This window comes from Bombyx mori, chromosome 1 (assembly GCF_030269925.1).
Source record: "Bombyx mori chromosome 1, ASM3026992v2".
In the NCBI taxonomy this organism is placed as follows: Eukaryota; Metazoa; Arthropoda; class Insecta; order Lepidoptera; family Bombycidae; genus Bombyx; species Bombyx mori.
The window spans coordinates 7199286-7210031 of NC_085107.1; the positions used below are offsets into that span (position 1 = coordinate 7199286).

General features: G+C 35.3%; 1 non-coding gene across 1 annotated transcript; it reads right to left on the reverse strand.

The window, feature by feature from the left end:
* Nucleotides 1-1358: 1358 nt before the first annotated feature.
* On the reverse strand, nt 1359-1488 carry Mir3417 (microRNA mir-3417). Its single transcript, NR_107695.1, has one exon. It is a non-coding gene; the product is annotated as a microRNA mir-3417 (primary transcript).
* Nucleotides 1489-10746: the final 9258 nt, after the last annotated feature.

The following is a 10746-nucleotide window of genomic DNA, read 5'->3' on the forward strand; positions in this document are numbered from 1 at the left end:
AATTTTTTTTTAAATTTAATTCTTACGGTGTAAGTGAATATGGTCGTATATTGGCGAGCACTGGTAGTGCACAAACGCTCTACATTCGACTACATCCAGGCTAGGATATATGTGTGCCAAAGCCTTATACGAGATAAGAATAAGTATAGCCAGTATCCGAATACCAAATTTCTTTTACAAAGATACTGAGTCTGACCTGTCAATAAGCAGCACTTCATCAATAACGCGGTTAAATCAAGGCTGTACGGTCTTAGATTTCTTGTGAAAGTCTAAAAAAAAAATTGAAGTAATTATTAATATGCGAATTTAAAATAGCGGTTATACTATGTTCATATAAAAAAAAAAAACATCAACCCACGAATACAGTACGTGTCTCAATTGCGACGCGAGGGATAACTTAAATATTATAAAGTATAATCTGTGATCCTTAACAAATATTCAAGTATTTTCATTACACGTACGAGGGTTGACGCGATCATTGTTCACGTAACATCCAATGTACATTGGTAATCCACAAATATGTATTTTTGTTAAGGCGATTGTTTGGTGATAGTTTAAGTCTTAGAATTTAAAGTCACATAAGCACATATATTATGCAATTGCAAGATTTTCCGTTTTCGTTTAAGAATTAGACGATAATCTTTAAAAAATCATCATTATTTAATGGTTAAAATACACATCGATCACATGCGAAGATTTAAGTAGATGTAAATATAAAATTTGGAGTATTGTCACATTTTAATTAAGCAATGTTTTTTTTACGAATAATGTCAAATCGTCATCACGCACGTCGTCGCATCTGACGTTCTTTTAATGTTTACAAAGACATGAATACTATAAAACATTGATAACGGTAATTTTAAAAGCGGGATTAAGCTGTATAAGTAGTTTTTATTACGACCACAACTCCCGAATAGAGTAAGAAATACTGCGATATTTTACAAATACTGCAAAATTTATTGTAATAGTCCGACATTAGAGCAGCTACGAAAGCACATTTGAGCGTAATCCTTTTGTTTTTTAATACGCTTTTATTAGCTTCAGACGTATGTATGTATGTTTATAACGGAATCTTTGAACATGATTTTGACCCCGTTCAAAACGTCGGATTAACTCGAAATTTGGTATACTTATTAAGGACCGATGACAATTCAATATTTAAAAAAATAATTAAAATATAACTACTGATAACATGCACCTCACGCTTTTTTACAATAAAATCATTTTTTCTTACACTATTTTTAATTCGAATTAATTAAAATTTATTTTCTGTTTTTAGTTGGATTTTCTACAAAAGCGCATTTTGTTAGTTTTTTTAAAACTATTATTTATTTAATTTAACCGAAGGAAGGAATCGCCGTAAAAACAAAACATTATCGAATATCTCTACTGCAGCTGAATATAATTCACGGCCAACATCCATCCAGTAAGATATAGATCATAAAACGTACTCATTTAGCGACAAACAAAACGTAACGATTCCTTTACTTAATCAAATCCGTTACTATACCAATTGAGACCCCCAATAAAACCGCCAGTACTCATAAAACGGCTATAAACATTGACAACACAAATAGAGGCTAATAATCTACGGAACCAATCGGAGATCGTCGATGCGACAATATATTTTATACTCTTACCTTTATATGGATGTTGCAGATGATTACTGCAATAAAATTGTTTGCCGGACGCACCGCTTTTAATTAATTGGCTTTCGTTTTGAATCGTAAACACGCGTTGTGAAGCAAAAACATTTCTAAAGCCTTTTCTAGTTTTATTTGATTGAGGTAATATTACCTCGGTCAAATAAAAATAAAAAATCTGCCTCAAATCAGAGCACGATGTATGATTTCAGTTAGTTTTTACTGGTGGTAGGAGTTCTTGTGAGTCCGCGCGGGTAGGTACCACCACCCTGCCTATTTCTGCCGTGAAGCAGTAATGCGTTTCGGTTTGAAGGGTGGGGCAGGCGTTGTAACTATACTTGAGACCTCAGAACTTATATCTCAAGGTGGGTGGCGCATTTACGTCATAGATGTCTATGGGCTCCAATAACCACTTAACACCAGGTGGGCTGTGAGCTCGTCCACCAACCGAAGCAATAAAAAAGGGCCGGATAGATAACGGATACCGATGACAAGACTAAACTTCTTTATGTGAGTCTTGATCTCATTCCATATGATAAGTTAATTAATTTAGGAAACCAAGTTCTCAACCAAATAAACATGAAAAATTTACAAAAAAAACACTTACCATAAATCAGTTAGAAGTTTATTTTATAGAAATCTGTAAAATTAATAAATTCCGTGACTAAACTTCTTAACTGCTCTAATAATACTGTGATATTTTCTTGTATGTACGTAAAAACACAATTAATAGATACAAAATTTGTTTATCCTATATTGAACATCGAAAAACTTTCGTTTGCCAATTAAACTAAATAATGTATAAGTCAATACATAATGTAAAGTAATATAAATAAATAAAGTAATATAAATCGAATATATTATAGATATTGGTCTATCTATGCTATTAGATCTTTAATAACGCTTATTATCTGACTGTATTTTGTAACATTTATGCTGAAATAGTCTCAAAAAAAATCGTTGAAAGTAAGATATGAAAACTCAAAAATAGTCGAACTATATTTTTTACGATCTTCTCTCCGTCAAGGTGATAAACAAGAAGAATGTATTAGATTCAAATAAATTAGAAAGACTGGTTACGAAATTATTTGAAATTCAATATTATAAGATAAACTTCACACGTTCGCAAATCATTTCTTAATGTTATGCACCGGTATGAGTTCGTAGTTTAAGAAGTTGCAGCTATTTAACGACAGATGGCAGGAGTGTCTACCAAACAGCCAATGAAGACATTAACTTTGTACGAAACGAGTAGAAACACAATTATGTTGTTTTTATATTTAGCAAGCAAGTTGATTTTGTGGTTAACTGAAAATTTTATTTCATTATTGGATAAGAGGCTGACACCATAATGTCGATAAAAATTTAAATAAAATAAATTAAATTAGTTTTATATACACGGGTAAAATAATAATGATAAATAGAGTCAAAATTATCGTATGTTGTTTCTCTTGCCCATGAACTATGTCTTTGCAAAAATCTGAGACAAGCTTTCGTCGCTGTATGAAATGAAGAACAGACTAATAAATACTAAATTCTCATCTATATAATATTAATACGTGAAGCAAAAACTTTGTATCCCTTTTTACGAAAATTGCGCGGACGGAGGAGTATGAAATTATCCACACTTATAGAGAATATAGAGAAGAAGTGCACAATGCTAATATTTTTCTTAAATAATGCGTAAAAAATACATTAAATCAATAAAGAAAACATTACACACACTACATGACACTTGACGCACACACGCATGCATACTATTTATTGTCAAACTTTTGTTCTTGACGTCTGTTGTCAAATTGAGAATAGATTAAATATTGTTTGTCTTTGTTCATATTTTTTTATAGTGTAGTCTTGGCGAAATTTGTTATTATAAAAGTATAAAATACAGTCATAATAGTGTACAAACTTACAATTCCAATTAATTATAGTCCAATTTCGACTACTGCGGGACCTCTAGTTAAAATAAACATAATTATACAATAATAACGTGTCAGTGTTCATATCGAAACAAGTGAGGTGAACTGTTCATACTAACTAATACATTATTTCCAAAGCTAAATAATTATTATGTGTTTCAATAATCTTATATGAATAGTTATTTTTCTTTCTTTTTTTTTCTTTTTTTTATTGCTTAGATGTGTGGACGAGCTCATAGCCCACCTGGTGTTAAGTGGTTACTGGAGCCCATAGACATCTACAAAGTAAATGCGCCACACATCTTGAGATATAAGTTCTAAAGGTCTCAAGTATAGTGACCGAAACGCATTACTGCTTCACGGCAGAAATAGCCAGGGTGGTGGTACCTACCCGTGCGGACTCACAAGACGTCCTACCACCAGTAAAAGACAGTATTTAAAAGTTCAGTCTGTACTTGATCGGAATTAAAATAGGTTTTGAAAAACCTTACAACAATACACGAATTTCATCAAATTCAATTCAATTGTATTCGTCAAAGGGCGGGAACATAACAGAAAATTACATAATATATTATGACGCTTATTTATTTGTCAAAACGATAGGATAAATTCTAAAGAAATTCTAAAAAGAGTCGAATACTCGTCGGTGTATTTGAATGTTTTATTATTGTCTTCGGTTAACCGGGAAAGGAGCTCGTTCAGTTTGCGGTTAGCCCGGGCGATACGACCGGCCGCGCTCCAAAACTCGCTCGCAGTTACTCAAATAAATATTTAGATTCCCAACGTCTCGTTTACTGCCCCGTGAATGTTATTCGGCCATTGTTCGTCCGGAATGGCTCTTATTGCGAATGGGAATTGAGCGTTAGCTTCTTTTTTTTTTTTGAAGCTTGTAAAATTTATAACGTGACTCGAATAGACGACGGCGATCGTACATAAAACAAATAAACGGCGAGTTAGTGAGTTAAAATAAGTAATAGCTTAAAAAAAAAACTAAATGAATACGCTTTTAAGGGAAATCCAACTAAAAAATAGAAAATAAATTTTACTAAAATTTGAATTAAAAATAGTGTAAGAAAGAATGATTTTATTGTAAAAAAGCGTGGAGTGCAGTATCAGTAGTTATAAATATTTTATGAACAGATTTTTGAGTAGAAGGTCTATTTTGATAATATCCTGAAAAGCACCCCACGCTTTTTTTACAACAAAATCATTTTTTCTTACATTATTTTTAATTCAAATTTATTAAAATTGATTTTCTATTTTTTAGTTGGGTTTTCTATAAAAGCGTATTTTGTTAGTTTTTAAAAACTATTATTTATTTTTCATTTTTTAGTTGAATTTCAATTATTTCAATTTTTTTTAATATTGCATTGTCATTGGTCCTTAATAAGTATACCAAATTTCGAGTTAATCCGACGTTTTGAAGGGGATCAAAATCATGTTCAAAGATTCCGTTACGTACTACCATACATACGTCTGAAGCTAATAAAAGCGTATTAATTAGATATATTTTGTTATGCGTAAAATAATGGGTCGAAATAGACATATTCATTAAAAACAAAGTACAGGTGTGAATTCTTGTTCACCTGCCTGTCGCCTTGGGTGCTGAAACTAATCACTTTGAGTTTCCGCGGAGTGGGTCAAATTTATTCATAACCTCGCATTTATCACCGCGGGCCTCTCGCCGAATAGTTTTTCGCATGTATGAGGAAATTGTCGAACCGAAATTCTATCACGCCGGTCGAGGAGGGCTGTTAGAATTTTATGCACCTTGCCGTAACCAATAAATCAAACTATTGCGTAATATTGCCTCTATATGTATGGAGATCATTTCGGACCTTCAGTTTTATTTATTATAGTACTAAACAGATTTTTATGAACGATTTATGACATCCAAAACGTTTTGGTACACTTAAACGTCTTATCTTAAATCAAAACCTTTGATAATTTGTTACAACGAATGTTTTTACTAACGCGTACGATGAAATTTTACATGAAAGACGTTTGCATATTTTTATGTTGCTTAAATGGATTGACGAGCTCACATCCCACCTGATGTTAAGTGGTTACTGGAGCCCATAGACATCTACAACGTAAATTCGCCACTCACCCTGAGATATAAGTTCTAAAATCTCAGTGTAGTTATTACGGCTGCCCCACCGTTCAAACCGAAACGCATTACTGCTGCACGACAGAAATAGGCAGGGTGGTGGTACCTACCCGCGTGGACTCACAAGAGGTCCTACCATCAGTATTGATTTGCCAGCCAGTTAATGATTTAACCAAATTACAGGTTCATTTGTGACTTCCATTCTCGCGTCAGACACAGAATTATTTTGTAATTGGACGTTAAGCGTGAATTATTTCTTCTGGATCGCGGTGTAATTATTTACTACAGTATGTACGTTAGATGTCACTTTATGAAGTTAAAGTAGGGATCTATAAATCTCCGGTGACTACGATAAATAGGATCGGTTGGCGGTTGACGCCGATAACAAAACAGAGGCTACCAGTTGTGCGCCGCGTATCGGTGGATCGATCGTTCTCCCGAGATGTGATCCTCGGCATTCCACCATCCCGACATCGGAGATAACTGAAAACATTACGTTTAATAATTTATCTACAGCAATTCGTTTGTGAGCCGGCTCTTTGTGGCTTCCCCCGGCTCGGCCCGATACAAATAACGCTTCTGAAGAAACGACAAGATTTACTAATATTAATACCAGGACTGAGATTAAATAATGTGGGCAGTTAGATAATTTGTGTACCGATCATGGATACAGGAAGATATTTGTGAATAAGAAACTCAAGTAGACTCATCTCACTAATAGACCAAGTAACCAACACAAAGTTTACCGTTTCAATAAAATGTTAGAAATTAATCTTAACCATATTTATTATTATCAAAATTGTTTCTTCTATTTAAGCTACGTATTTGAATTTTAATTAAACATATTGTACTCTTTGATCAAAACATAGTTTCTTGTTTAAATACAGGACATCTAATTTGAATTTACTGGTGGTAGGACCTCTTGTGAGTCCGCGCGGGTAGGTACCACCGCCTTACCTATTTCTGCCGTGAAGCAGTAATGTGTTTCGGTCTGAAGGGTAGGGCAGCCGTTGTAACTATACTGAAATCTTAGAACTTATATATCTCAAGGTAGGTGGTGCATTTACGTTGTAGATGTCTATGGGCTCCAGTAACCACTTAACATCAGGTGGTGCAATAAAAAAGAAAAAAAAAGTGGTCATGCCTCCCCACTGTGTATGTGTAATGTGTTAATGTATTTTCACCAAAAGTATAATCGATCGAAAGACATTACTTGTGGAAATGAAAACATATATACGTACCTCTGATGTCGAAGCAAAGTTCAAACAAAGATTTAACTCATTAATATTTCCTTTCGATGGAATGAAAAGCCCAAGTTCAGCATACTTCCACAGCGCAGACGGCAAATAATCCCGAAGAAAATCAATGAGGCATTCCAACACGCCACCGAGGGTACGATTGAGCCGAACTTTGAAGTCCTCAAAATGACTTCACCTAGAATCGTGATTCCGATGTGACAGGAATATAAGACGTATTGTGTTCAAATCACGGCGCGAAAATTCGGAAGAATGAAACTTAACTCGAAGAATTGAAAGTTTTACGAAATTTCCCATTAAAATCGGTTGTGTCACTAACCATTTTCGGTTTCATGTAATGATATTTCATATAAGATTTCCCTTTTTTTTTCTACCTATGCTGGTAGCCTTGAGAGGCTATTTCAGCTTCGCCCTAACGTGTGTAGGTGAGCTCACGGGGCTCAAACCGGAGTGTTGCTAACATTGACTCTAGCAACAGCAGTGCTTCGCAGAATCTACCACCGGATCAGAAACGCGACCCACTGAGAAGATCCGGCGAGAAACTCAATGGGCTAGTTAAGATTTCACGAACAAACATCCGAAAACTATTAAAGTGTAGGTATATTGAACATTGTGAATACTGTTACTTCTTCTGGCTACAATTTTATGCCAAGCATACCAGTATTACTCAGCAGGGTTGAGGTCAGGCAGATCGTAAAACTCATGCCAAATCCCTATGCAGCATAATCAGAGGACATGCTGCGCTGGCTTCAGATAATGCTTGATAAGGACAAGAAGAAGAAGAAGAATACGGTATTTATTGTTTTAATCCTCTTAATTTTCCTGAGCATTTTGCATGAGTTTGTATTTACTTTCATTATAAATGTATTTTCAGTTATTTATATAAGTCTTTTAAGTCTTAAAGGACTCTACCTCGTGATCACTGACCGGCTATGATTGTTGTTGTTTTTCTTAGCAAGTTAGATTCACGAGGTCGCGACCCGTTCTATGTTAATTGGGGACGAGAATGTGTAGTTACCATAAAGTTATTGTCGCCACTTACTTTGACCCTTATGGATAAGTCTCAATTATCTTAACCCTTCGAACGCATTACTGGTTCGCGGCAAAACCAGGTATGATGGTAGTATCTACTGATGCACTTTATATTGCAGCCTATTACCAACACTAATCAGTTTTCGAGTGCAACCAAGAAAATCAATAAGCAAAACTTTCGCATTACTAATATTGCTTCAAATTTTCATGTAATCAGCTAGGTCGATTACCAACGATGACGGAAAAGTTCTAAATTTACATAAATCGAAATTACGCGTACTGACATGCGATAATAGAACTAAACGACTCGGTGACGTGACGAGGTATCGTTCGATTACATAAAAACCAATGAGCAGATAAAAAAAAAAGCGATTATAAAGGGCATTACGATAAAAACGCCCGCTGATTTAGATTTCACATTAACAAAAATGTACAAGACGTTATGAAACAACATAAATCGAATCCCGCCGCGCGAGCCGCGTACGCTGTTTCACTTATGCATCGGGTATGTACATGAGCGAATACTTTATTGAGTTCATCGTTACAAGCCCGGGAACACGTTGTACGAACCATGAATTACTGTGTTGCGTAGCTGTCAATTTCGCGGTATAAAATTCCTCTTTGGACATGACAAAGGCAGCTGTCATCGTGTAGGTTGAAGGGTCGCAGGATCCCTCGAGGCTAAGCCCCCGCCGTCTACCCGGGACACGCACGTCGTCCGAGACTCGCCTAATCCGTACCTACTCCACACATAAACCCATCTAATTGTTAATAAAACGAGGAATTCGGAAGCGTGCGGTTACATCACTCCGACGGACTCTCTAATTGATTTTTACTGCCCTTCTAATTTAATACGACTTTATGGGGTTAATCGATGCTAAATATTGTTTAGCGCTAATTATGTGACGTCTGCTCTTGGTTATCTGACGCGTACAGTGTTAAGTATATATCTGATTAACAAAACACTCTCTATAATCAATTTAACGCGAGACTAGTGTTTGAAAAAAAGTTTAATTCATTATAAGATATTAATCAAACAAACTACAATAGAGGGAGACCGTGCTTAGTTCACGAGCGGGCTCATATTAGAAATATCCCAACGTTCGAATTCATCTTAACAAACCGGACGATATTTTTTCGTAATGTCTTATTTTCATAGTGAATGAGAATTTGTTGGGACTCCTTGAACGTGTACAACATAATGTTATTATAATTTATGTCATACTAAGCAGGTGAAGATATACAACTGAGTCATTCATTTTATTAAACATGTTTGCTAAGTCGATTTTTTTTTTCATTTGTTCGACTATAGACATCCATCACCCAGCGTGCGGCGCTTTCCCGCGCAGCTCTTTATTATATCACCAATGGTTTCCGGAGAGCACCAAAACATCTCCGTGCTCTTTACCCTGACTCCACACACATAATATACCATCTTAATACGGCAGACGCACAAAAGATCCACACGTCTTTGTTGTGCGTATGAAAACGAATATTTGTACGTTAAATACATAACTTCAAGTACTTATTTACGCTTTTTGAACTAAGATCTTTAAGTGATGACTCAAAGTTGAGGATTGTTGTTTACAATTGGTTTTTTTTTATCACACACGTCCAAGGGTCACAAGAAAATTAATCATGTAACAAATGTGTAACAACTTCAAAATCAAGAGGCAATTCGTAATTGTAAATCAAATTCAGGTCAAGTTGACGTTTGAAATTTTAAATATGACCAATAACCGTGTGAAAGACTTCCCAAAATATGCGCGTAAAATGTAAATAAACATAACGAAATTATCGATCGTAAAGTTAGTAAGAGCAATCTACAAACCGAGCAAGACAAAGGAAATATCCACAAAACAGATTGCGGAGGATACAACAAAAGCTTCGACCCCACTCACAGAGATATATTTTGCGACATAATAAGAGAAACATCCGCGCAAAATGCGAACATCGGGAACCATCCATTATGCAATGTCGCCGACAGACCGACCACCTCTCGCAAGAGCAGTTTGTATTAAGTCAACAAATCCAAAAACCATTCAAAGAACATTTGTTTCCATGAATAGTAATATGTAAATACTTTATTTTATACATGAGTGGCCAATCGTGACTGCTTTTGTTTTTCGCTCTTTCACAATTATTGCGCTGAATAATATGTTGCTCTTTGAATACATCTAGGGACTATTCTTTTGTACTCTTATTTGGTTTTAATTGTAGAATATTAATAATTTTAAATATGCTATAATATTTCTGGTGACAATGAGAATGGGGGTCGTAACGAATATTGTTCATTTTTAAATTTAATAGCCAATAACCACTCATCACTTCATAGGTTTTCTACACGTCATAACATGTATTAGATCCACATGAGTGATATCAAAATATTGCATTTCATGTTGTATAAAAATCTTTTATACGCAATTAATATTCATTGACGTTCACAAAAGTAAAACACGTAATCATGTCATCATGATGTCATCAAAATACCTGTAGTTACATATAGCTTCCTTTCACTACACGAAAAAAGGTTATGGCTCGGATAGATCTATTTAACCAGTCAATTGGCCACAAAGGACCGGAGATGCAAGATCCGATGTCTACAATAAAGTTCGGGTGATGGCGTCAGGGCATGGGCAACTCATACGAGCACTTGTACAAGCCGTCCCGAGAGTATACGGATTTTAATTTTTCTTTTGTCTTTATGGATCACGAAATGTTTTGTGTACTCATGCCCCGGGAGGGCCGGCGCGGACCCCCCGCCGCGGCTTCCTTCCTACATCTCT